Genomic DNA, 27,529 nt, shown 5'->3' with positions numbered 1-27,529 from the left:
GACGGCAGGATTCTCTAGGTGGTCACGGCAAGTGACGGCAGGAGTCTCTAGGTGGTCACGGCAAGTGCTCCCAGGTGAGCGGGCTGGCAGGCACGGCAGGTAACAGGCAGGTGCTCCCAGGCAGGCAGAAGTCTCTGGATAGTTGACGGGTGGTCACGGCAAGTGACGGCAGGAGTCTCTAGGTGGTCACGGCAAGTGACGGCAGGAGTCTCTAGGTGGTCACGGCAAGTGATTGCAGGAGTCTCTAGGTGGTCACGTCAAGTGCTCCCAGGTCAGCGGGCTGGCAGGCACGGCAGGTAACAGACAAGTGCTCCCAGGTGAATGGGCTGGAAGGCACGACAGGTAACAGGCAGGTAACAGGCAAGTGCTCCCAGGTGAGCGGGCTGGCAGTCACGGCAGGTAACAGGCAGGTAACAGGCAAGTGCTTCCAGGTGAGCGGGCTGGCAGGCACGGCAGGTAACAGGCAGGTAACAGGCAGGAAACAGGCTGGCGGGCAAGACTGGTAGTCAGGCTAGCAGTTTGACCTGAGGGCTGAAGCAGAGGTCAGAAACACTGTGCAACAACTTTTGCTCGGGCACCTCCATTTTGGAGGAGGTGCCTTATATATGGGAGGACCCTCGGCTATTGGCCGGGGACTCCTTAGGACGGCGCGTGCAGCCCCTGTAAGAGAGAGGGAGCGCGCGCGCGCCCTAAGCACAGTGCCCGGGAAGCTGCGCGCGCCAGCAGCAGCAGGAAGAGGAGCGCAGGAGGACGCCGCGCAGGGAGCGGGGAGGTGAGAAGGACGGCGTCTCTGCCTGGTAGGGGGCAGAGACGCCAATGCTACAGTACCCCCCCTTTACGCCCCCTCTTTTTTAGGCCAGAAAGAAATTTTTCAAGGAGAAGCGGGGCATGGATGTTCTCCCTGGGTTCCCAAGTTCTCGCCTCTGGGCCAAACCCCTTCCAATCCACCAGAAAAAAGGTTTTTCCTCTTACCCTCTTGGTGGCCAGAATATTCTCTACCTCAAACAAGTCCTCAGCAGAAACCAGAGCAGGGGAAGAACCTGGATTATTGGAAAAAGAGTTAAAGACAACTGGTTTGAGGAGAGATACGTGGAAGGAGTTGGGAATCCGTAAGGTGGCTGGGAGTTTTAACTTGTAAGCCACTGGATTGATTTGCTTAAGGACTTCAAATGGACTGATGAACCGAGGGCCCAACTTGTAGGAGGGTATTTTGAGCCGAACATGTTTGGAGGAGAGCCAAACCTTGTCTCCCGGACGGAATTGAGGCGGATCCAGATGTCTCTTGTCAGCATGTCTCTTCATCCGCTCGGAGGACTGAAGAAGTGCGGACCTAGTACTCTCCCAAATGGTGGAAAATTCGCTGACCAGAGACTCCGCGGCAGGGTTGTCCACAGAAGCGGAGACGGGAAACGGAATCCGGAGATGTTGATCAGAGACTATAAAGAACGGAGACTTGGAAGATGATTCGCTTTCATGGTTGTTGTAGGAGAATTCGGCCCATGGCAGGAGATCCACCCAATCAGTATGGTGAGCATTAAGAAAGTGCCGGAGGTAGCTGGTAAGGATCTGATTGATCCGCTCCACTTGACCATTGGACTGTGGATGATAAGCGGAGGAGAAATCCAGGGTGACATCCAGCAGCTTACACGTAGCTTGCCAGAAACGAGAGGTGAACTGAACCCCTCGATCCGACACGATGTGGAGGGGTAGGCTATGGAGACGGAAGATGTGAAGGAAGAAGTCCTTAGCTAGCACTGCTGCAGACGGGAGACCAGGCAGAGGGATGAAGTGAGCCATTTTAGAAAAGCGGTCGGCGACCACCCAAATGACTGTACAACCGGCAGAGACAGGGAGATCTGTGATAAAGTCCATAGCAATGTGTTGCCACAGAGCATCAGGTACGGGAAGAGGCAGGAGATGACCAGCTGGTAGATGTCTGGGAACTTTGTTGCGGGCACAGGACGAACAGGCTGAGACAAAGTCTACCACATCCTTGCGCAGGGTAGGCCACCAGTAATGCCGGGCACTGAGCAAGGAGGTCTTCTTTTGGCCAGCATGGCCGGCTAGTTTAGATGAATGACCCCGGCGAAGAACCTTCACACGATCCGGTACTGCTACAAACGCCTTACCGGGTGGAAGACGAGTCATATCCAAGGGGGCCACATTCATCACTTTGGAGGGGTCGATGATGTGCATAGGCTCCTCCTCTTGATCGGAGGACAGGAAGGATCGGGACAAGGCGTCGGCTTTGACATTCTTGTCCGCCAGGCGGAAGTGTAGGACGAAGTCGAAGCGGGCGAAGAACAAAGACCACCGGGCCTGGCGCGGGTTGAGTCTTTGGGCATTCTGGAGATATGCCAGGTTTTTGTGATCCGTATAGATGATCACTGGGTATAGAGCCCCTTCAAGCAGGTAACGCCACTCCTCCAGCGCCAATTTAACGGCTAACAGTTCTCGGTCTCCTATAGAGTAGTTGCGCTCCGAGGAAGAGAAGAGTTTATGAGAAGAAGCCGCAGGTTACCATTCTCCCGGAAGAAGACTTTTGGGTGAGCACCGCTTCGGCTCCGGAGAAGGAAGCATCAACCTCCAGGTAGAACTGTTTGTTGCAATCCGGAAGGTGCAGCACTGGGGCCGAGGAGAAGGCTTGCTTTAAGGAAAGGAAGGCCTCCTCAGCTTCGGGTGACCATTTCTTGGGATTTGCTCCCTTACGGGTGAGCGCAGATATGGGAGCAGTCCGAGAAGAGAAGTGCGGGATGAAGAGATGATAGTAGTTGGCGAAGCCCAGGAATCGCTGAATCGCCTTCAACCCCTACGGAGGGGGCCACTTTAGGACAGCAGAGAGCTTCTCAGGATCCATTCGTAGGCCTGTCTGGGAGATAACATAGCCCAGGAATGGAAGAGAGGTCTGCTCGAAGAGGCACTTCTCGTATTTTGCATAGAGGTGGTTCTGCCTGAGCCTAAGCAGGACCTAACGAACATCCCTCCGGTGTGTGGGAAGATCCGGAGAGAAGACCAAGATATCGTCCAGGTATACCACCACGCAGGAGTAAAGAAGATCACCGAAGATGTCGTTGACCAATTCTTGGAAGACAGCGGGAGCATTGCAGAGACCGAAGGGCATCACACGGTACTCATAGTGACCGTCCCGGGTATTGAATGCCGTCTTCCACTCATCTCCTTGACGGATTCAGACCACGTTATACGCTCCACGTAGATCCAGCTTGGAAAAGATACTGGCGCCCTTAAGGCGATCAAACAACTCGGAGATGAGTGGCAGGGGATATTTGTTTTTTACCGTGATCTGATTGAGTCCTCTATAATCAATACAGGGGCGTAGCAAACCATCCTTCTTTTTGACAAAGAAGAATCCGGCTCCAGCCAGGGAGGTAGATTTCCGGATGAATCCTCTAGCCAGATTCTCCTCAATGTACTCAGACATGGCCCGGGTTTCGGCCGCCGACAACGGGTAACTACGCCCATGGGGTGGAGTGGCGCCAGGCACCAGGTCGATCAGGCAATCATATGGCCTATGAGGTGTCAGTGTCTCTGCTTCCTTTTTATTGAAGACATCAGCATAGGACCAGTAAAGAGTCGGTAGACCGGGTAAATTAGCAGGGGTAAGTGGAGGACGAGTCGGGCGAACCGGAATCAGGCCAGGTCCTATGGCAGTCCTGCCCCCACCGGAGTACTTCACCGGATTGCCAGTTCAGCACGGGTTCATGTGTCTGGAGTCAGGGTAGACCTAGCAATAGGGAGTGGGAGAATACGGACAGCACATGGAAGGAGATTTTCTCCGAGTGCAGCATTCCCACCTGCAGGGTTAGGGGCTCAGTGACGAGCAGGATGGTCACCGGAAGAAGTCTTCCATCCACGGAGGCGACGGACAATGGTTCAGCCAGAGGTTTGGTGGGAATTCGGTATCTTTCTACCAGGGACTGGGAAATGAGGTTTCCAGCAGCTCCAGAATCCAGATGAGCAATTTCAAAGAGACGGTTCTCTCCCCAGGAGATAGAGACAGACAAAGTCAGGGATGGAGAGGGCTTACTTTTGCCTAGGACGACCTCTCCGAGCGGTCCTAGACACTGAAGTTTCCCGGCCTCTCCGGGCAGGAACGGATCAGGTGCTCTTTACTGCCACAATAGAAACAGCTCCCCTCGGCTCGACGAGACTCTTGGCGAGATTTGACCATCTTTGTCTGGTCGATCTGCATGGGTTCGGGCGAGTGCGCCCGGGGAGTGACTGGTTGAGAGGCGGGTCTCTGGAAAGTAGGAGCAAGGCAGAGGAATTTTCCCTCCCGGGTGGTCTCTTTGGTGCGTTCTTGGAACCGGATGTCAATCCGGGTAGCGAGTGACACCAGGTCATCCAGGGTGGTAGGAGTGTCCCGACCGGCTAGCTCATCCTTAATCCGGCCGGAAAGGCCCTCCCAGAAGACGGACACCAGAGCCTCGTTATCCCAGGCAAGCTCAGAAGCGAGGGTACGGAACCGTATGGCATATTGGCCCACGGTGAGACTCTCTTGGCGGAGACATAGCAGAGAGGAGGCTGAAGAGCATTTTCGTCCTGGTTCATCGAAGACTTTCCGGAAAGCAGCGAGGAAAGACGATAGGTCGGACACCAGGGGATCCTCTCTCTCCCACAGGGGATTTAGCCATGCCAGTGCTTCCCCAGTGAGATGGGACATGATGAATGCCACCATGGCCCGGTCGGAGATGAACTGATGTGCCAAGAGTTCAAAGTGCAGGGTGCACTGGTTTATGAAACCCCGAGCTAAGGCGGGGTTGCCAGCAAAACGTGGAGGTGACGAGAGCTGGGGTCCATAGCCGGACGCCATAATAGGACTAGGTTGTGGTGCCGCGGAAGTAGGCACTGCCTGACCAGAGAAGGACACAGACGGATCGGATAATGCACCTAGGCGAGAATTAACAGACCGCAGGTAGGACAGGACCGACTCCTGTTGAGCCCTCTGACGTAAGACCTCCTGGTGCAGGTCGGATATTGCGGGGGTCTGGGGGCCACCGGGTTCCATGGCCCGAGCAAACTGTTACGGATCTGGGTGGTGGAACCTCTGTGTCGCGGTGCAAGGAGGGACCCAGAGGGGCGTGACTAAGTATCAACTCAGACCGACCCTGGTCGTACGGCGTCCAACGACTCCGTGACCAGGGAGGGACCGAGCAGAGGGACCAGGTGCTACTCTGGGGACGACCTTGTAAGAGAGCAGGTGGCTCACACGGGTCAGCAGACTGGGACTGACCGGTATAGCGGATGGACACAACAGGCAGGCAGAAGTCTCTGGATAGTTGACGGGTGGTCACGGCAAGTGACGGCAGGATTCTCTAGGTGGTCACGGCAAGTGACGGCAGGAGTCTCTAGGTGGTCACGGCAAGTGCTCCCAGGTGAGCGGGCTGGCAGGCACGGCAGGTAACAGGCAGGTAACAGGCAAGTGCTCCCAGGTGAGCGGGCTGGCAGGCATGGCAGGTAACAGGCAGGTAACAGGCAAGTGCTCCCAGGTGAGCGGGCTGGCAGGCACGGCAGGTAACAGGCGGGTAACAGGCAAGTGCTCCCAGGTGAGCGGGCTGGCAGGCACAGCAGGTAACAGGCAGGAAACAGGCTGGCGGGCAAGACTGGTAGTAAGGCTAGCAGTGGGACCTGAGGGCTGAAGCAGAGATCAGAAACACTGTGCAACAACTTTTGCTCGGGCACCTCCATTTTGGAGGAGGTGCCTTATATATGGGAGGACCCTCGGCTGTTGGCCGGGGACTCCTTAGGATGGCGCGCGCGGCCCCTGTAAGAGAGAGGGAGCGCACGCGCGCGCCCTAAGCACAGTGTCTGGGAAGCTGCGCGCGCTGGCAGCAGCAGGAAGAGGAGCGCAGGAGGATGCCGCGCGGGGAGCGGGGAGGTGAGAAGGACGGCGTCTCTGCCTGGTAGGGGGCAGAGACGCCGATGCTACACATTTTATGTATCTCTCTGTACATCTATTCCTTCTTACTATATTAACTATTCTAACCCCAGCCCCAATTTCTTTATTTGTGCCCAGGTCACTATCTGCACTATCTTCCCCACCTATAAAATGAATACCCCCCCCCAATCCCTAGTATAAACACTCCTCCAACCTTCTAGCCATTTTCTTCCCCAGCACAGCTGAACCCTCCCCATTGAGGTGCAGCCCGTCCCTAGCGTAGAATCTGTAGCCAACTGAGAAGTCGGCCCAGCTCTCCAGGAACCCAAATCCCTCCTTTCTACACCAGTTCTTGAGCCACTTATTTATCTCCCTAATCTCCCGTTGCCTCTCTGGCGTGGCACGTGGTACAGGTAGTATTTCAGAGAATACCACCTTGGAGGTCCTTGCTTTAAGCTTGCAGCCTAATTCCCTGAAATCATATTTAAGGACCTTCCACCTACCTCTAACTTTGTCATTTGTGCCAATGTGCACCATGGCTGGGTCCTCACCAGCCCCTCCCAGTAATATGTCAAACCGATCAGCGATGTGCCGGACTTGAGCACCAGGTAGGCAGCACACTGTTAGATGATCCCTGTCTTTGTGATAGATTGCCCTATCTGTTCCCCTAATAATTGAGTCCCCCACTACCAACACCTGCCTGGCCTGCCCTGCTCTCCTATTTCCCCCCTTACTGGAGCTGACACTCCTCCAGCTTTCAGAGGACATGCCTTGCTGCAGCAGTGCTACCACTGTACCGACACCCCCCTCATCTGCCAACTTTGCAAACTTATTGGGGTGTGCCAGATCAGGACTAGCCTACCTGGCACTCTTCCCTCTACCCCCCTTTCTAACTGTCACCCAGATAGCTGCCTCACTGTCCTGCAGCTCCCTACTAGCACCCTCCCCCACATCTACCCCAGTGAGCAGCAGACTCCTTTCCATATTGTCAATGGATCTCAGTGTTGCCAGCTGCTCATTTAGATCCAGTACCTGGGCTTCCAAACGAACAACGTGCACACATCTCGCGCAGCAGTATGCAACCCCGACCGGCTGTTCAAGGATTGCATACAGTACAGACCAAAAGTTTGGACACACCTTCTCATTTAAAGATTTTTATGTATTTTCATGACTTTGAAAATTGTACATTCACACTGAAGGCATCAAAACTATGAATTAACACATGTGGAATTATATACTTAACAAAAAAGTGTGAAACAACTGAAAATACGTCTTATATTCTAGGTTCTTCAAAGTAGCCACCTTTTGCTTTGATGACTGCTTTGCACACTCTTGGCATTCTCTTGATGAGCTTCAAGAGGTAGTCACCGGAAATGGTCTTCCAACAATCTTGAAGGAGTTCCCAGAGATTCTTAGCACTTGTTGGCCCTTTTGCCTTCACTCTGCGGTCCAGCTCACCCCAAACCATCTCGATTGGGTTCAGGTCTGGTGACTGTGGAGGCCAGGTCATCTGGCGTACCACCCCATCACTCTCCTTCTTGGTCAAATAGCCTTACACAGCCTGAAGGTGTGCTTGGGATCATTGTCATGTTGAAAAATAAATGATGGTCCAACTAAACGCAAACCGGATGGAATAGAATGCCGCTGCAAGATGCTGTGGTAGCCATGCTGGTTCAGTATGCCTTCAATTTTGAATAAATCCCCAACAGTGTCACCAGCAAAGCACCCCCACACCATCACACCTCCTCCTCCATGCTTCACGGTGGGAACCAGGCATGTAGAGTCCATCCGTTCACCTTTTCTGCGTCGCACAAAGACACGGTGGTTGGAACCAAAGATCTCAAATTTGGACTCATCAGACCAAAGCACAGATTTCCACTGGTCTAATGTCCATTCCTTGTGTTCTTTAGCCCAAACAAGTCTCTTCTGCTTGTTGCCTGTCCTTAGCAGTGGTTTCCTAGCAGCTATTTTACCATGAAGGCCTGCTGCACAAAGTCTCCTCTTAACAGTTGTTGTAGAGACGTGTCTGCTGCTAGAACTCTGTGTGCCATTGACCTGGTCTCTAATCTGAGCTGCTGTTAACCTGCGATTTCTGAGGCTGGTGACTCGGATAAACTTATCCTCAGAAGCAGAGGTGACTCTTGGTCTTCCTTTCCTGGGGCGGTCCTCATATGAGCCAGTTTCTTTGTAGCGCTTGATGGTTTTTGCAACTGCACTTGGGGACACATTCAAAGTTTGCCCAATTTTTCAGACTGACTGACCTTCATTTCTTAAATTAATGATGGCCACTCGTTTTTCTTTACTTAGCTGCTTTTTTCTTGCCATAATACAAATTCTAACAGTCTATTCAGTAGGACTATCAGCTGTGTATCCACCAGACTTCTGCACAACACAACTGATGGTCCCAACCCCATTTATAAGGCAAGAAATCCCACTTATTAAACCTGACAGGGCACACCTGTTAAGTGAAAACCATTTCCGGTGACTACCTCTTGAAGCTCATCAAGAGAATGCCAAGAGTGTGCAAAGCAGTCATCAAAGCAAAAGGTGGCTACTTTGAAGAACCTAGAATATAAAACATATTTTCAGTTGTTTTACACTTTTTTGTTAAGTATATAATTCCACATGTGTTAATTCATAGTTTTGATGCCTTCAGTGTGAATGTACAATTTTCATAGTCATGAAAATACAGAAAAATCTTTAAATGAGAAGGTGTGTCCAAACTTTTGGTCTGTACTGTACATGTGGCAAGATGTACATTGGATACCATTGTCAATAATGGAGCTCATTTCCTAATGGGGATTGCACTAGACAGAAATGTTAGGTAAAAAGAAATTTAAAGAATTACTAAAATACAGACAGCAATTCAGTCCAAATTCCTCCCTTCCAAACTCCCTGAATCCAAGTCACTGAACAAGTCACACACTTACTTCCGTTTGCACTTACGCTCCGGTCACACTCGCTAAGGAAAAAGATTTAAAGTAGTTTTTTTTTTTTTTTTTCCCCTTTTGCAGCAATGCACCCTACAGCTCAATACACTTCCAATTTAGCTGCCTTTAGCTGCACTGAGATCAGAACATACTCTTTGGAGTATGGATGATGGCAGGGAAAGCATCAGCTCCTGTCATCTCCTCCTCTTGTTGTGCTTTTCATCACCTGCAGCAGTTTATCTCCAGAGTTAAGGCCCCAACACACATTAGACTAATGCCAACTGAACCCGCCGATATTGACGGGTTCAGATGACGGTCTAATATGTCTGTTGGCAGTGGTCGAAAGATGTTCACTAGAGATGTCGATCAGACATGTCCAATTTCGGACTGCCGATTGAATTTTTCTCTTAAGATAAGCCACCGACAGAGATGTTAGTTGGTTGCTTTCTCATAGAGAACATAGGAGCTCTTGGCAGAGTGAAAGCTCCAGAGTGGTGGCTGAATGGTTCTTGGCTAAATGTTCGGCCGAAAGCTATCGGATGTGTATGGCCAACCTTATTGAGACACAAGTGCTGACCCGTTCACTGACCTGCTCCCTGGTTACCTTTGCCAATCTTCAATTCTTCCAGCACTACGACAGGTAACTGGTCTTGCGCAGTTGTGGTGGGTGCAATTCACATAACTGACATTAATGATGTGGCTCACCCCCGATATGACATGGTGATATCGATCCCCAGCCTGTCACACACAGCCACATTGGGGGGGCCCCACACGTCATTGACATACATGATGTGCGTTATTCACTGACATGACCATGCGAAGCTGATCACTGTCTTCAGTGCCAGAAAAGCTCAAGACCAGACAGGTAAGGGATTTAAACAGGTAAGTGTCATGTATTTTATTATTTTAACCTCTTCCCAGCCTTCAAAAGAATAAATAAAAGTGGTAGGTGTCTGGCTGCCATGCTGCTGGACTCATGTGAATCGGATCCCAGAAATTTCGGATCTGCCAGAATTGGATCTCCATAACGGTTATGCCACTAACTACCTGCAGAATTTATTACTAAGCAAAGACTTGAATACATTTAGGCCACTGGTTAGCAAATAGTGAGATTACAATTTTTTCTTTACTAGCATGTCTGCAAAATATCTTTCCTCTATAAAGGAGAAAGCTGTCTGCCTCTAGTAGGAACCTCTATAATCTGTGCCGGTACCTGTCCTGTCTATTCCTTCTTCAAACATCAGCTGACACATGGTGACTACTCAGTAGCCCTTTTTTTACTCCTGGGACTTTTGGCTCGGCCAGTTCAGAAGCTTTGGGATTCAATCCTTCTTAGTTTGTCTTTCTTCCTGCTGTTGGCCCTGGCTGGGGCTGCTCACTATTTAAGCCTCTGAGAATCAGTTCCCACTGTCAGTTATAATAACCTAATTGTCTCTGGTGTTGTGTGGAGCACAAAGCCTTTGTCTTACTGGATATTCCTAATTTTGACTTCAGCTTGTTTACTGATGTTTCTCCTGCCTCATGATTTTGTATCTCCAGTTCCTCCTGGTTCTGACTATTCTTCTCGCCGGTTTGCACCACCACACACAGCACATTACATCACAGCCGGGATACAGTACTGCCAGGCGCTACCCCTGTTACACTGTGGTGCGTGAGGGAGAATGGGTGGCTTGTGATATACTGCAACCAATGGGTGAAGCCAGGAGGTAGCAAACAGAGGGTTAACCAACAAGATTGAAAATATGCAAGAGCCTCAAGAGTTTTGCAAAATGAATGCATAGTGTGAACAGAGTCCAATTACAGTTCATCATGCTTATTGCAACTGATGGGTCAATCCAGAAGATGGCTAGCAGAAGGTTAACCGGAGTATGGTATGCAGGAATCACGGGACTATTGCAAGATGAATGCACAGTGTGAATGGACAGTGGAGTACTCTAAAAAACAATGGAACTTTATAGTCTTGATACTAAGACATGAGTGTGTCTCAGCACAGGATGACTGTTCAAACTCGGTGCATCATGGCGTGGCCAAAAATTTAGGTGAACCTTCCCACGTGCTTGTGACGCGCCCCCTGGGCCGTGGGGTACTCGGTGCCGGGCCGGTCGTTGCTAGCGGAGATGTCATAGTGGCGGTGACCCGGTCCGTGACCCAGGGCAGTCAGTAAAAAGGGGATATTTACAGGGGAATTAAAGTTCTTATATACAGTTTGTGACGCCACCTGTGGTATGCGGCTAAAGGGAGCCGCCGTTGTGGAGCAGGTCCTCTGGTGTTGGTGTTAATGCAGCAGAGTTGGTTTAGCTCTCCACAGGTAGAGCTTAGCTCCAGAGCAGTGTAGATGTTGCTGTTATGGAAGTAGCACTCGTGGTGCAGTGTAGTGCAGGGGGTGATGGCGCAGCAGTAATCATTGACAGAGACAGTGGGGTGCAGTCTTCCGGATTTACTCACAGTTCTCACTTTGCTCCTGGTTACAACTGAAGATTATAACTTCCCATGTCGTGCTGCATTCACCGGGCAGGGGCTCAGCCAACCCTCAGGTACCTCCGGAGTACTTAACGGGACCCCCTTCTGTGTGTTCCTTCTGGCCGTCTCCCTGCACTTCACACCTAGTGTCCCAATCCAGTGACCGCGGACCTTGCTGGGCGACGTCTTCTCTGTCCCCTGGGTCCTCTATGGCCACCTTCTTGGTGAGATAGATGTGGCTTGTGGCTGCAGTACGCGTTTTGAAGTGATGTGTCTGATCTAGTGTTGAGCGAGCATGCTCGACACTGCTCAGTACTCGCCCGAGCATCTCACTACTTGGGATGCTCGGCGAGCACCGAGCATTTTCGGGTTACTCGGGCGGGAGCTCGGGTCTCCGCCCTGCATATTTGGAACTCTTCACAGAGCCAATGAACATGCAGGGATTGCCAGCCAGTCACTGTAATGCCGCAGCCATGTTGGTTGTGGGCATTACAGTGATTGGCTGGCCGCACAGAGTCACCTCGAGTATTTAAAATTGGGCGCCGCCATCTTGGACACAGTCGCTCGGGATCAGACAGTGTAGGGAGAGTGCTGCTGAGCTAGGGAGAGATTTATACTGCGAAATAGGTAGTGTAGGGTCTCTAAAGCCTGCAAAATCAAACAAACAGTCCTTCTGAGGACTAATATCCATCCCAGATATCAGGCAGGCAGGCAGGCTGTATAGGAGACGCAGTGGTTATACCAACAAACACTGCATTACAGTCCTGTGTGCTGCTGCTGCTGCTCAAATTGCTAGACTTAGCCCCAGGCCTCAGGGGCCATGAAAAATCCTTTTTTTTCATCTAAATCCTCTTTTTTTTTTTTTCCTCAGTCAGACTGTACAAATACCCGTCTTAATAACCTTTTGGTATTCCCCCCCCCCCCAAAAAAAAAATTGTCTGTGAGTATTCAGACACAAATATATCTGTTTAAAAGAGTCTGGTTTCGGCCAGATAACTAGAACTGTGGTTTTGCAGTTCCACAGTTCAAATCTCTGTATTATCCACTTTTTTGCCTTTTTTTCCATAAAAAAAAACAGTTTGAGTGTCTTGCTGACTGTTCAGACACAAATATATCTATTTAAAAAAGTCTGGCATATGCCAGGAAATTAGAACTGTGGTTTTCCTCTTCCACGGTTCAAATCTGGGTGTTATCTACCTTTTTGCCTTTTTTCCATAAAAAAACAGTTTGAGTGTCTCGGTGACTGTTCAGACACAAATATATCTATTTAAAAAAGTCTGGTATACGCCAGGAAATTAGAACTGTGGTTTTCCTCTTCCACGGTTCAAATCTGAGTGTTATCCACCTTTTTGCCTTTTTTCCATAAAAAAAAATAGTTTGAGTGTCTCGCTGACTGTTCAGACACAAATATATCGGTTTAAAAGATGCTGGGGTAGGCCAGAGAACTAGAACTGTGGTTTTCCTCTTCCACGGTTCTAATCTCCTTTTTATTACCCTTTTTCCATTGATAGTGCGAGTGTAAGCTATTTTACTTAATTTACAATGGGCAAGGCGCGTGGCAAGGGACGTGGAACTGGACGTTCTGGTGATGGTGCGTGCAGAGGACGGGGCCATCCAGCGTGCCATCCTTCAGAGACACTGAGGAGCGCAGGCATGCTGGCGCTCTGCAGTGTCTCTGAAGGATGGCATGCTGAATGGCAGCGTTCTGCTACCATCCAGCCTGCCATCTCAATGCCGTCCCAGCATGGGAGAATTCTCCTGCTCAAGCGGTGACGTCATTTGCCGGGACAGCATGCACAGGAGAATTCTCCCACGCTGTCAGTGACGTGCATGAGGTGAGTTGAGTTCATTGGACATGAACTCGGCTCATCTGGATGCCGTCACAGCCAGACACTGAGGAGCTTCACTGAGGAGCTTCTCAGTGTCTGCGGCATGGCAAGCTGGATGGCAGCGTTCTGCTGTGATCCAGCCTGTCATGTCAATGTAGCAGAGCTGAAGTCGTCCTGGGAACCATGGAAAGGTAAGGATGAGGTTGGTTTATTATTTTACTTTTATTGCAGAAGACATTGGCTTCAGCTGGAATGGGTGTGACGGTAAGTAGAGTTTAATTTAGAACATTAAAAAATTGTGTCTTTATTTCAATTAAACGACTTTATTCTGGGTGTTTGTGTTTTTTTTTAACTTTCACTATGGGGTTAGTAATGGGGGTGTCTTATAGACGCCTCTCCATTACTAATCTGGGCTTGATGTCAGCTGGCATTATAAGCTGACATCAACCCCAACCCTATTACCCCACTGCCATCGCTACAGGGCAGTGGGAAGAGCGAGGCTAAGTGCCAGAATTGGCGCATGCCCCCAGCTGTCTGCCTAGCCTTTGCTAGCTATTAAAATAGGGGGGACTCCACGTCATTTTTTGGGGGGTCCCCCATTTTAATAGCTAGGGTATTTAGATGGGGGCTGATATTAGTAGCCTGGGAAGCTCCGTGGATATTACCCCCTTCCCAGGCTTCAAACATCTGCCCCAGCCGTCTGCTTAACCTCCGCTAGAGACTAAAATTATGGGGAACCCCACACCAATTTTTTTTTTAATAAATCCTTTATTTTAACACTAAATGACAAGTACAGTAACCAACACTGTCACTGTACTTATTATATATGTGACTGACATGTTTCTATTAGTGTTGAGCGAGCATGCTCGACACTGCTCGGTACTCGCCCGAGCATCTCACTACCCGGGATGTTCGGCGAGCACCGAGCATTTTTGGGTTACTCGGGCGGGAGCTCGGGTCTCCCCCTTGCATGTTTGGCGCTCTTTACAGAGCCAATGAACATGCAGGGATTGCCAGCCAGTCACGGTAATGCTGCAGCCATGTTGGTTGTGAGCATTACAGTGACTGACTGGTCGCACAGAGTCACCTCGAGTATTTAAAACCGGGCGCCGCCATCTTGGACACAGTCGCTCCGGATCAGACAGTGTAGGGTAGGGGTCTCAAACAAGAAGCCCGCGGGCCGCATGCGGCCCCTCCGGCTGCTTCATGCGGCCCGCAGGCACATAGACCCCATGATGATCGCGGCCCGGTCCAGGAGCCGCCGACATCAGTGCTGTAGTGCAGTGTATTGCCGCGCAGAGACCGGCTCTCTGCACAGCAATATCAATGGCAGCCGCCGGCCTATCAGAGGCCAGCAGCTGATATCTGCATCCCAGCGCAGCGCCGTATGACGTCACTGCCATGCGCTGGGACGCAGATGTTAGTTGCTGGCCTCTGATAGGCAGAAAGGACACCGAGGGAACAGAGGACAGGTGAGAATAATCTTTATTTTTCTTTACTGTCATGCCTATGTGAAATACAGGACAGGGGGCCTGTGCGCAGTATGGGGGGGGGCACTGTGCGCAGTATGGGGGAGGGAACTTGTGCGCAGTATTGGGTGGGTGACCTGCGCGCAGTATTGGGTGGGTGACCTGTGTGCAGTATGGGGGGGGGCACTGTGCGCAGTATTGGGGGGAGGGAACTTGTGCGCAGTATTGGGTGGGTGACCTGTCCACAGTATTGGGTGGGTGACCTGTGCGCAGTATTGAGTTGGTGAACTGCGCGCAGTATTGGGTGGGTGACCTGTGCGCTGTATTGGGTGGGTGACGTGTGCGCAGTATGGGGGGGGGGCTTGTGCGCAGTATTGGGTGGGTGACCTGTGCGCAGAATTGGGTGGGTGACCTGCGTGCAGTATTGGGTGGGTGACCTGTGCGCTGTATTGGGTGGGTGATCTGTGCGCTGTATTGGGTGGGTGACCTATGCGCAGTATTGGGTGGGTGACCTGTGCGCAGTATTGGGAGGGTGACCTGGGCGCAGTATTGGGTGGGTGACCTGTGCGCAGTATTGGGTGGGTGACCTGTGCGCTGTATGCGGTGCGTGACCTGTGCGCTGTATTGGGTAAGAAAAAAAATGGTATCACTAAAAGTGTCACTTTGTCCTGCAAATAATGTGGCCCCCCAAATTAAATGTTTTTCGTTGTGCGGCCCATATACCCAGCTGAGTTTGAGACCCCTGGTGTAGGGAGAGTGCTGCTGAGCTAGGGAAAGATTTATACTGCGAAATAGGTAGTGTAGGGTCTCTAAAGCCTGCAAAATCAAACAAACAGTCCTTCTCAGGACTAATATCCATCCCAGATAGACAAGGACTGGCACGGGGATAGTTGCAAGTCTGCATCTTCTGATGGGGCAATGATCACTTCTGATGGGCACACTTTTAGGCAGTGACCTGGGTGTCAGAGATGCTTCCAGGGGTCTTCCCCATGCTGCTCCCAAGTCTTTTCAGCACTGTATGCATGTGTCACATAGCACATGGCCAGATAAGGTTGTAAAATGTTAAAATGACATTTCCCGGTGAATGCATTTGTCACGGTTGAAAGCAATACAAAAGTGCAAAAACGCATAAAAAATGCTACTTGTGAACATAGCCCAAGGTGTGGAGGAGTATTTTTGTTTTTGGTCATTTATTTTACCTTATACACAAGTCTTTACCCTGGAAAGGATGTTCCTTAACATATTTCACAGGAAAACAGTTTGTTTAGTTTTTGAACGTTTTATTGTGAGCCCGTAAAAGTGGCTTAATACCTCTGACCACGTTGTTGACAGCAGTGACCTGGGCTCAGAAATGCTTCCTGGGGCAATCCCCATGCTGTCCCCATGTCATTGTTATGATCTGCAACATACAGTGGTGGCCAAAAGTATTGGCACCCCTGCAATTCTGTCAGATAATACTCAGTTTCTTCCAGAAAATGATTGCAATCACAAATTCTTTGGTATTATTATCTTCATTTAATTTGCTTGCAAGGAAAAAACACAAAAGAGAATGAAGCAAAAATCAAATCATTCATCATTTCACACAAAACTCCAAAAATGTGCCAGACAAAAGTATTGGCACCCTCAGCCTAACACTTGGTTGCACAACCTTTAGCCAAAATAACTGCGAACACCCGCTTCCGGTAACCATCAATGAGTTTCTTCCAGGAGACAAGATACTGTAATCTCCCTCTATGCCATCTAGAATTCAAGATACGTGAAATTTCATATTCGCCATCTTCCACCACAGGAGGAACTGTGACAGTGGCGTCCCTATCAGATACGTCAGCCTTTTTCAACAAGGAAACCTGAAACACAGGATTAATCTTCCAGGAAGTAGGGACATCCAACCTGACAGCAGACGGGTTAACAACCTGAAGAACTTTAAGTGGACCCACAAACTTAGGACCCAGTTTTTTAGAGGGAATCCTCAACCGCAGGTTCTTCGAGGACAACCAAACCATGTCACCCACAGTAAACAAAACCTCTTTACATTTCCTGTCAAAATACTTCTTGGACTTTTTGTTAGCCTCTTGAAGGTTACAACGTACATTAGTCCAAACTCTCTCCAAATCACCAGAAAAATTCTCCTCATCCGGCACCGCCGACCCCAATTTGGAAAACGAACCAAAAGACGGATGTCTCCCAGTACAACAAAAAAAAGGAGAACACCCAGCAGAGGAGGATGTATGATTGTTAAGATCAAATTCTGCAAGAGGCAGAAACTCCGACCACACCTCTTGATTGTCCACCACAAAACAACGCAAAAACTGTTCAACACCCTGGTTCTTTCTTTCAGTCTGTCCATTAGACTCAGGATGATAACCAGATGAAAATGACAAATGGATTCCCAACCTGTCACAAAAAGCACGCCAAAAGCGAGCCACAAACTGAGGTCCTCTATCAGAAACAATATCCGTGGGAACGCCATGGAGCTTGACAATCTCCTTAACAAACGCCTTAGCGAGTGTCTTGGCGCAGGGCAACTTAATGAATGGAACCAAATGACACATCTTACTAAAACGGTCCGCGACCACCCAGATGACAGTAAAACCCTCGGACACAGGAAGATCAGTAATAAAATCCATAGTGAGATGCGTCCAAGGCTCACTAGGAACCTCCAGAGGGCAAAGCAACCCGGCAGCAGGAGTATGTGAAGCCTTTGACCTAGCGCACATAGTACACTGACACACCCACTTGATGACTTCCTTCTGCCATCCAGGCCACCAAAAACTGCGACTGATCAGTCTCTTAGTCTCCGAAATTCCTGGGTGACCTGCCAACAGAGACTCATGACACTCCACAAACAAATCTCTCCTAAAGGCTCTAGGCACGAACAACCTCCCATGGGGAGTGTTAGATGGAGCATCATCTTGCGCATTCAGAACCCCATTCTCCAAAACGGAGTCCAAAGCCGCCACCACAACTCCTTTCTGTAAAATGCTCTCCTCCTCCTCAGCACCGACCGTAGGAGAGAAGCTGCGAGATAAAGCATCGGCTTTAACATTCTTAGTACCAGGGATATAGGTAACAGAAAAATGAAACCGAGAAAAAAAAAGTGCCCACCTAGCTTGACGGGCATTCAAGCGCTTGACAGCATCCAGATAGATCAAATTCTTATGATCTGTGAAAACCTGAATAGGAAATCTAGCGCCTTGCAAAAACTGACGCCAATGTTCAAATGCGAGTTTAATAGCCAGCAACTCCCGATTTCCAACATCATAATTCAGTTCGGCTTCCGAAATTTTTTTCGAAAAGAAGGTACAAGGATGTACTCCACCCTTATTCTCCTGAGACAAAACTGCTCCGACACCCACCGATGAAGCATCAACCTCGACCAAAAAAGGCTTGGTCTCATCAGGCTGCATAAGGATGGGAGCAGAACTGAACCTCTCTTTGAGATACTCAAACGCTTCAATGGACTCAGTAGTCCACTGGGCCGTATTCGCACCTTTCCTGGTGAGATCGGTTAGAGGTTTAACAATTACAGAAAAATTCTTAATGAATTTCCTGTAATAATTGGCAAAACCCCAAAATCTCTGTATAGATTTCAAACCAATAGGCCTAGGCCATTCCTGCACAGCCTGAACCTTCACAGGGTCCATCTCAAAGCCCTCGCTGGAGACAATGTAGCCCAAAAAACTAATTTTCTGCACAGTGAACTCACATTTCTCCAGTTTAGCAAAGAGTGAATTATCACCCAATAACTGCAAAACTTCACGTACGCTCTGCCAATGGGACTCCAGATCTGGTGAATAAATCAAAATGTCATCCAAATACACAACCACATTCTTACCAATCAGAGGTCTCAGGATGTCATTAATAAGGTTCTGAAAAAATGCAGGTGCATTGGTAAGACCAAAAGGCATCACCAGATTCTCAAAATGACTTACCCGAGTGATAAAAGCAGTTTTCCATTCATCACCTTCCTTCACACGTAACAAATTGTATGCCCCCCGGAGATCAATTTTGGAGAACCACTTGGCCCCCACTAACTGGTTAAACAAGTCAGGAATTAACGGTAATGGGTAGGAATTGCGTACGGTAATCTTATTAATTTCACGAAAATACAGACATGGACGTAAACCGCCGTCCTTTTATTTTAACAAAGAAGAATCCAACTGCCACAGGCGACTTAGAAGGTCTAATGTGACCAGCAGCCAGGCTAGTCTGTATGTACTCCTCCAAAGCCTTTCTTTCAGGGATAGTCAGATTAAACAAGTGACTTTTGGGAAGAGTAGCTCCAGGAACAAACTCAATGGCACAATCATAATCCCTATGAGAAGGTAAAACTTGCGACTCCTCCTCCGAAAAAACCCTCCAAAAATCTTGAATAGGTACAGGTAATTCCCCTTTTTCCACAGCCGCAATGCGACCATTACAACATTTATCATAGCACTTGGGACTCCAAGACTTAATCACATTAGTAGACCAGTCCAATAAAGGATTGTGCAGTTTCAACCAAGGCAATCCTAGAACAACTGGAGAGGGCACATTATCCAAAACTACTAAGTCCAAAATTTCTTGGTGAACTCCATTGATAGTGAGGGGAAATGCAGCAGTCTTGTGAGTAATACATTTCAAAGGAGGGTTATCAATTGCAAGCACAGAAATAGATGATGACAAAGGTTTGGATTTCAAGTTAAGGTTTTCCAAAAACCCTTTATCAATCACATTAAGTGTTGAATCACAATCCACAAATACCTGAAATTCAATCAAATCTCCCTGCAGAGTAGTACTCCCAGAAAGAAATACTCCTGCAGAGCGTAAACAAGATATATGGGCGTAACTGACCTTTTTTTTTTCTTTACTTAAACGACGCTCACAATACTTAATCAAATGATCAGCCTTACCACAATAAAGACATAAACCCTCGGCGAATCTCCGGTCTCGTTCCTGAGCGCGGAGTGACATTGCCCCCACCTCCATTGGTTCTCCGCTGTCAGAGCAGATTTTCTGGGAACTAGGACCTGACGTTACAGGAGTTTTTACATCATTCACCCTGGACCTCAGTCTCCGTCCACACGAACAGCTAACTGCATAGCTTCCTGCAGAGTCTCAGGTGCAGGGAATGCAATTAGCAAATTCTTAACCCTTTCACTCAGACCAGCAAGAAATAAACATCTCAGCACAGAATCATTCCATTTAACTTCTGAGGCCCATCTCCTGAAGTGTGTGCAATAATTTTCAACATCATCAGACCCCTGATTCAAACGTCTAAGTTCTGATTCAGCAGATGAGATTCGATCAGGATCATCATATAATAGCCCCATAGCAGAAAAAAAATCTTCAACAGAACTTAAACACGGATCATTAGGCTGGAGAGAAAAGGCCCAACCCTGTGGTTCTTTGCACAAAAGTGACATAATAAAACCAATGCGCTGTGATTCATTCCCAGAGGATCTTGGTCTCAAACGAAAATATAACAAACAAGCAATTTTAAAGGAAAAAAAAATTTGCTGTTTACCATAAAAAACATCAGGCAGTCCTACCTTGGGTTCGACAAAATGCGCTCCAGTACAGCTACTCTCATGTTGCTGAATCTCGGCCACCTCCAGAAACAATCCCTGCAGGCATTGAGCCAACTCCAGGACGGAAATCATACTGATCCCCGAATTTCTTTTAGTTTTTTTTTTGGGCTGGACTTACTGTTATGATCTGCAACATAAACTAAGGAAAGACAGGGGAAAGCTGTCCCTACAGAAAGACTAAGCTGAATCCCTACGATGTAGCGGGCTGCCTGTTCCTTGAGAACAGACCCGGCTTAGTCCTCGGCTAGTCTGAACGAAGACCTGGAATTAAGGGAGGGGTCCGTAAATGAACTAAGGACTGGGACAAAAATGGGACACCTCCTAAACAGAAGTTGTTGCAGAGCACAAAAGAAAAACTGACAAAAAGTACTAGAGGTCCCCGAGGACCAAGCGAACTAGACAGAGATAGGCACCGAAGCACCTGGCTAGAGAGACAGTCAAACAACACTGAAGTCCAGCAAGGCCAGAAGGGCGGAGCTGGAAATATAGGCAGATGGTTACGTGACCGCAAAACACAAGATAGAAAAAACTAACAGGAGAGTTCTAACAGTCATTTGAGCACTGTCACTATCGTTTTGGGCACTTTTTAGGCTTTCTACAGACTGCCGGGGGTGCCGCCGCAAAAATGCTCGGGTCTCCCATAGACTAACATTGGGCTTGTTGCTCGGGTCGAGCACCCGAGTATCACGGTGAGCTCGGCCCAAGCTTCGAGCACCCGAGCATTTTAGTGCTCGATCAACACTAGTCTGAACAGTTCTTACTCATAGCAAGTAACCCCACTACCTGTCAGCGGTTTCCATGACTTCACCTGTTTGTCTACTACTTCCAGTAACCCCGCTACTTGTCAGTGGTTTCCAGGACTTCACCTGTTTGTCTACTACTTCCAGTAACCCCGCAACTTGTCAGTTGTCTCCAGGACTTCACCTGTTTGTCTGCGGCTTCCAGTAATCCTGCTTCATGTCTACCTGCGGTTTCCAGGTTTCCAGGACATCTCCTGTCCACTTGCGACTTCTACAACTTTATTTAGACTTTTAGCTTGAATTTGCTACGTGTTCGCCTGAGGCTTTCAGGAAGCACAAGCCTGCTGCGCCGACGCCTGTGGCACATCTGCCCACCTGGACCTTGGACTTAGAGGATCCACCTCACCCCGTGAGCCCGACTTATGTAACATATACGATATTTACATCATTGGAAGATTGACTATCAGATAATTCAAAGACATACAGCTTTGTCTGTGATTTTAAAATACTTTGTTCCTCGCAGGAGCCACTGGCTTTCAGTTATAGACGTGTGCTCTGAGCGACTGCTGTCCTCACTCAGTACAAAGTGAGCTGCATCTGTAAGAACGACTTGGCACTTTTATTGACAGCTTGCTCTCCAGCGCATCGTTGCAGTATAGTGAACAGAGACTGTAGCCTGTATGGGCACACCTCTATGACTGAAAGCAGACGGCTCCCATGAAGAAATAAAGTAAATTTTCTCCATTTAGTTGCGCTTTCATTAAGGCGGACGGAATGTTTTGTCATGCTTTTTACCTACAGTTTGACCCTATATCTGCAAGTTAACAGTGTTTGGGGACATGGAATGTTCCCTTTAAAGTGTTTGTCAGTAACAATGACATGTAGTAGGTCTGAGGTAACAGTTGTACCAGGTGCCCAAGGGGGCCTCAGAGTTCCTCTGCCACATTAGACTCCAGTTTTACATACGCCACATGGTAGGTAAGGTTCCTATTATTGCGCTTGAGCTAGAAGGACTGCATTTGCTTTCATGCATACACTCAGCTATATGTATGGAGTTTTATACTGGTATTTTTTTTCTATTACTCAGAGAAACATTCTTTATGGAAGAAAAATAGGACATGGACATAACTTTCCACTTTGCTGGTTATTTTGGTTATATCACTTAGTTCAATAAGAATTAGTATGTCAAATGGGATCAGTAAAGCTATTTATAAGATATTTCTTTAATATCTACAATAAAAAAAAGTGTTAAGTGGAGAAGTGCAGTATTAAAAAAAAAGAGAAAACCTTTTCAGTTTTTAGTGTAGGTTGAAGTGAATGTTATGAACATTCGAGAGCTGACAAGTCGTACATTTTCAAAGCATTAAGTCGTTTTTCCCCATAGTTAGTGCCACTCACAGATGCCAATAGGTATGAAATGTTTTGTTCGGGTCCTTGTATATACGTCTCTAATGTGTAACCTTGGTGGAACTCCATTATATCCCTCCCGAGAACCAGATTAATTTGCTTTGGTTGTGCTGTATAAAAAGTTCAGTAAATTTATCAATCAATCAATTTATGGAAACGTTACTACTATTGTATCACCACCACCATCTGTTTTAATGTTTTTGCCTGTTGCCTCTTCATGTGTCAAATAGAAGAAACTGCTAAAGAACTGTTCTACCATCTTCGTGGGCTTATTCTACATTGCCTGAGCCACAATGAATCACATCCGTGATACGATACTGTTGGGCTCTGTCCCTGTTACACTGGGGTGCATGATGGAGAATGAGTACCTCAGCCACTTTCTGATGGTTTTGGATGAAGGAGACCTGGCAGCTCACCCTACTCGTCCTAGACTCACTAATGCCATACCACAACAGAGTTTGACATCACAAAAAAAGGTTGGAAAGCTTTGTCCATCTTGTGGAAATTGTCTCTTCAGAGCAGAAGAGGACTTGAAGTCTAGTGCCACCTATAGGGAGTAGCAATCCTACAGGTCATTATAGACCCTTTAACAAGCCTTGAAATATGACTTAGGATAAAAGCTAAATCAGAATCTCAATTTGTAGACACGATGCTTCAATCTATTGCCCCTCGTCAATACAAATTATGAGATCTGATTTGGCTGGAAAAGAGGCTAAGACTGGGATTTAAGGGGGCATGTCACTCTCCACAAGGAGAAACCTTATCCCTTAGATCCCAGTGGTGTAGGAGGGATTATACAGAGCTCAGCATTCAAGATGGCTAGATCTGCAGATAAAACAGATTTTATTCAAAATTGCAGCACCCAATAATGTAAGTGACACATTGCTGGAATCACAGTCTCTGCCACTACATCATGCTTCTCTCAGATGGTGTAACAAAAACCTGATGACAAACTCCATTAAAGAGGCTCTTGATAAATTTGGTGTATCTATGGGCTATCAGTGTGCCAGAAAATAAAATCTCTGCCAGCCAATAGGCAACATAGATTTCACCTACTATGCACAGCATGTCCGTTTTCTGGCGTACATTAAAGTGAATCTGTCACCCCCCTGGGACTTATCTGACCCACTAATATGGGCATACAGGTGATAGAAATGTAAATCTATACCTACCTGTATGCCTCATTAATGGTCTTGTTGCTGTGAAATGTCTTTTTATTCCAGTTGTCTTTTTACAGAAGACGCACTTGCATAGTTCAAGTGTGCCTTCTTTAAAAAGTGAAGTGCGCAGGAGCCAGATTTGGCCACGGCAACTGCACGTCACAGGGCACTGTGACGTGCGAGGGAGGGGGAAAACATTATAATGCACACAGGAACGGGAACGCATCAGAAACTTGTAGGAATAAAAAAAAACATTTCACAGCAACAAGACCTCTAATATGAGGCATACAGGTATGTATAGATTTACATTTCTATCACCTGTATGCCCATAGTAGAGGTCTGATAAGTCCCAGGGGGTTCCCTTTAAAGGAAATCTGTTCCACTTTTTACAAAGGGCTGAGGTCAATGCAATAGGGCAAAAAGCTACAAAATGTATCGTAGATATCACCTTATGACAAATTTTGGAATTTTTCATGCCAGTTCTCTGGCGAATAGGTGATTTTCCCATGTTAGGATGAACTTTGTCAACCACAATGCTTAAGGTACCACTCCAGCTTTTTTTATTTTACCACTGGAGTGGTGCTTCTAATCTAAGGTCCCTGAACGACTCTTATACCCACCTGCCGTCGTCTTCCCCTTCTACTGTCAGTCTCCAGCAGTTTGTGACCTGCCGGATCACTCTAGTTTTTTCAATACAAGTCTATGCGAGCCTCGTTCTGGCTCTCATAGACCTAAGACACGTGCTGGACTCAGCATATACTATATGTTAATACATAAGTTTAAATAACATAGTGAGCTTCGACAACATATACATATTTTTACTTTATATTTGACATATATCTGCCTAGACCATTACAATGGCTGCCCATTTGGAAAGAACACATATGCCCAAAGAAGAAAAACCCGAAGAGGTGGTCATGAAACAAACTCAGAACTCAACAGGCACTGTGAAAATATATACTCTCATAGACTTGCATTAAGAGGTTGTGACGTAACTTCTGACTTCCGGCCAATTAGAAGTTGTGGCCACAATATGGCACCACGGGACTGGAGCGAAAATAGGTAAGGACGCCGGAGGGTGAGTATAAGACCAGGGGGGAAGAAACTTACATTAGAAACACCACTCCGGGAATTGAAAAAAAAAAATAGCTGGAGTGGTGCTTTCAGTAAGCCATACTGTCTAAACGTTCGTCCATAGGTATCAGTGTGCCAAGAATACATTTCTCACACCATCTCTCCATCAGCCTGAACTATGGATGAGCCTATGGAAGGTCAGTGCACCATGAGACAAGGCTTGCATTATCATGTATTAGTTCTCAGAACATGACAGCGAGTTTTCCTTGATTCCCTGGCCTTCACAGTCCCCAGACCTTAATTCTGTAGAACATCTCGATGACGAGTTAGAATGGGATGTTCAGACATGTACATGCATCTAATTTGCAGTAACAGCAGGAAATTTTCTTATCCACATGGGTCGATGTTCCTGGAGAACAATTTCAACACCTACACTCCCTGACAGAAGTTATGTCGCTTATCCATGTTATGTAAATAAAAGCTTATAACCTGACGTTAAATTCATCCATTGGTTTTATAAATTACTCTTTTGAAAGCTGAAACCCTCCCAAATTTGGTTTAGGTTAAGAATATAAATTGGCATCAATTCTGAAATATTGATCATTTAATGAACACAGAATGGTCAGATTTTGGCAAGACAAAAGTTTTGTCGCCTGGTGATATAATGCACCCAATTCCTAGTTTACATCCTCACCAGTGCTCAGAAAATGATCGGTTAATTAGTGGGTGTGTATAAAAAGAAACCCAGCACCCCAGACCTTCACTTTAACTGCAACTTGAGCTCTGACAACATGCCAAAAATCCACCCTGCGACCAAAGCCTTGATTATCAAGAGGTTGAAGACCAGATCCACTGCAGAGGTGGCTGGCACCTTTAATGTGTCTTAGCTTCAAGTACAAAGAATTAGAAAAAGACTTGAAGAGACTGGAGATGTGTTTGACAAGCCCAGGTCCAGCAGACCCGGCAAGACAACTGCTCAGGAGGAACGTTTGTTGGTTAGAAAATCCAAAGCAAGCCCCTCTTCCACTGCAGCAGAGCTCCAACAGGCCTGGTCACCTCAAGTCCCTGTGTCAACTAGAACAGTTTGTAGGATTCTGTCTTGAAATGGCCTCCATGGTCGAATCAGTGCCCAAAAGCCAACACTAAACAAAAGGCAAATAAAAAGCATTTGCAAAGTCCCACAGCCTGCTAAACAGATGGACGCTGGAAAAGTGGCAGAAGGTGGATTTCTCTGATGAATCTTCAGTAGAATTACACCACAGCCGCTGCAAATACTGCAGGAGACCTACTGGAGCACTTATGGATCCCAAATACTCCCAGAAAACAGTTACATTTGGTGGTGGAAAGATCATGGTCTGGGGTTACATTCAGTATGGGGGTGTGCGAAACATTTGCAAGGTGGAAGGCAATATCAATAGCCTAAAATATCAAGAAGTATTAGCTACCTCTTACATTCCAAATCATAAAAGGGGTCAAATTCTGCAGCAGGATGGTGCTCCATCTCATACATCCATCTCTAGAACAAAGTTCCTCAAGGCAAAAAAGATCAAGGTGCTCAAGGACTGTCCAGCCCAGTCACCAGACATGAACATCATTGAGCATGTTTGGGGTAGGATGAAAGAGGAAGCTTGGAAGACAAAACCAAATAATCTAGATGAACTCTGGGAGGCATGTAAGACTGCATTCTGTGCTATTCCTGATGACTTCATTAATAAATTGTATGAATCATTGTTGAACCGCATGGATGCAGTCCTTCAAGCTCATGGAAGTCACACAAAATATTAAATATGACTCTAATAACAGCACAACTTCATTCACCAATGTTATGCAACATATATTTGTATTTTAAGATAATTATTTGTTTGCATATCACATTACTTTCTGTGGGCGACAAAACTTTTGTCTTGCCAAAATCTGACCATTCTGTGTTCATGAAATGATCAATATTTCAGCATTGATGCCAAATTATTTTCTTAACCCAAACCAAATTTAGGAGGGTTTCAGCTTTCAAAAGAGTAATTTATAAAACCAATGGATGAATTTAACGTCAGGTTATAAGCTTTTATTTACATAACATGGATAAGCGACATAACTTCTGTCAGGGACTGTAGTGCAATCTGTGCCACCACAAAATACTGCAGTTCTGAAAACCAAAAAAGGTCCTAAAAAGGTGTCTCTAATAATATGGGCATTCAGTGTATACTGGATTGCATTTGACTTGGGACTTTTGCCTACTAGTTAGCAGTTACCCATAAGGGAATACTTATATACAGATCAGGGAAATGTATGGCTTGTTGCAGACATGCATTGTGTAGAAAAAGAAGGCTTAGTGTCCAGCGTTGAAACAGAATTCTACAGGTCCTTTGCTGTATGTCCCCATGCAATCCATCCATGCTTATAGACGTATTTAGTGTCCTGCTCAAACTATGGCATCTGCATTATGACAAGGTTATGAATGTAGTATCTACCTTTGTTTCTGTGTTTCTTCTTTTTGTCTGTTAAGATGAATTGTTTTTCCTCATCTGCAATATTTCTTCCACACCTGCAGGAAGAAAGAACAGTCAGCACAAGCTAAAAAAGAAAATAATTAGGCAACCACAGAATTTTGCACAGCATTAATGACAAACAAAAGATTTGTCCCATCAGGCTCAAGTGTTCAATGGTGTAATCATTTATCGTAGTGATTGTGGTCGCACTACAAGAATGGAGGCTGTAGGAGGATGGGATGTCTGGAGAACAGATGAGATGGTTAGGTTAATGAAACAAACATTGGAAGTGGGTTGAGATAAATCACTAATTTCAGCGCTCCACCAAATGACGACTGAGGAGTAGAGATGAATGAATGTTAGAGTTGGATCCTGGTCCAGCAGTCATATCGGTATTCAGTGGCCACCAGACCAGAGCCCTGCAAACTATCCTCAGCATCCCTGGCGCCTCTTTTGATTCGAAGGCCTTGCACATCATGTGTGCATCATGCCAGATATCGCGGGGGCC

At 47.2% G+C, this 27,529-nt stretch overlaps 1 long non-coding RNA gene across 1 annotated transcript in view; it reads right to left on the bottom strand.

Annotated features, from left to right (window-relative positions):
* LOC141168498 (uncharacterized) overlaps positions 1–27,529 on the bottom strand; it is a 108,628-nt gene that overhangs the window by 10,044 nt on the left and 71,055 nt on the right. The window contains exon 2 of the long non-coding RNA XR_012252237.1: positions 27,004–27,077. This is a non-coding gene — a long non-coding RNA (uncharacterized lncRNA). The remainder of the gene's footprint in view (positions 1–27,003; positions 27,078–27,529) is intronic.

Source organism: Phyllobates terribilis, unplaced genomic scaffold (assembly GCF_046119375.1).
Source record: "Phyllobates terribilis strain yellow unplaced genomic scaffold, ASM4611937v1 Scaffold_1__5_contigs__length_1240528914, whole genome shotgun sequence".
Taxonomy (NCBI): Eukaryota; Metazoa; Chordata; class Amphibia; order Anura; family Dendrobatidae; genus Phyllobates; species Phyllobates terribilis.
Note: the sequence above shows the minus strand (reverse complement) of the source record. Positions and strands in the feature narration are given on the sequence as shown.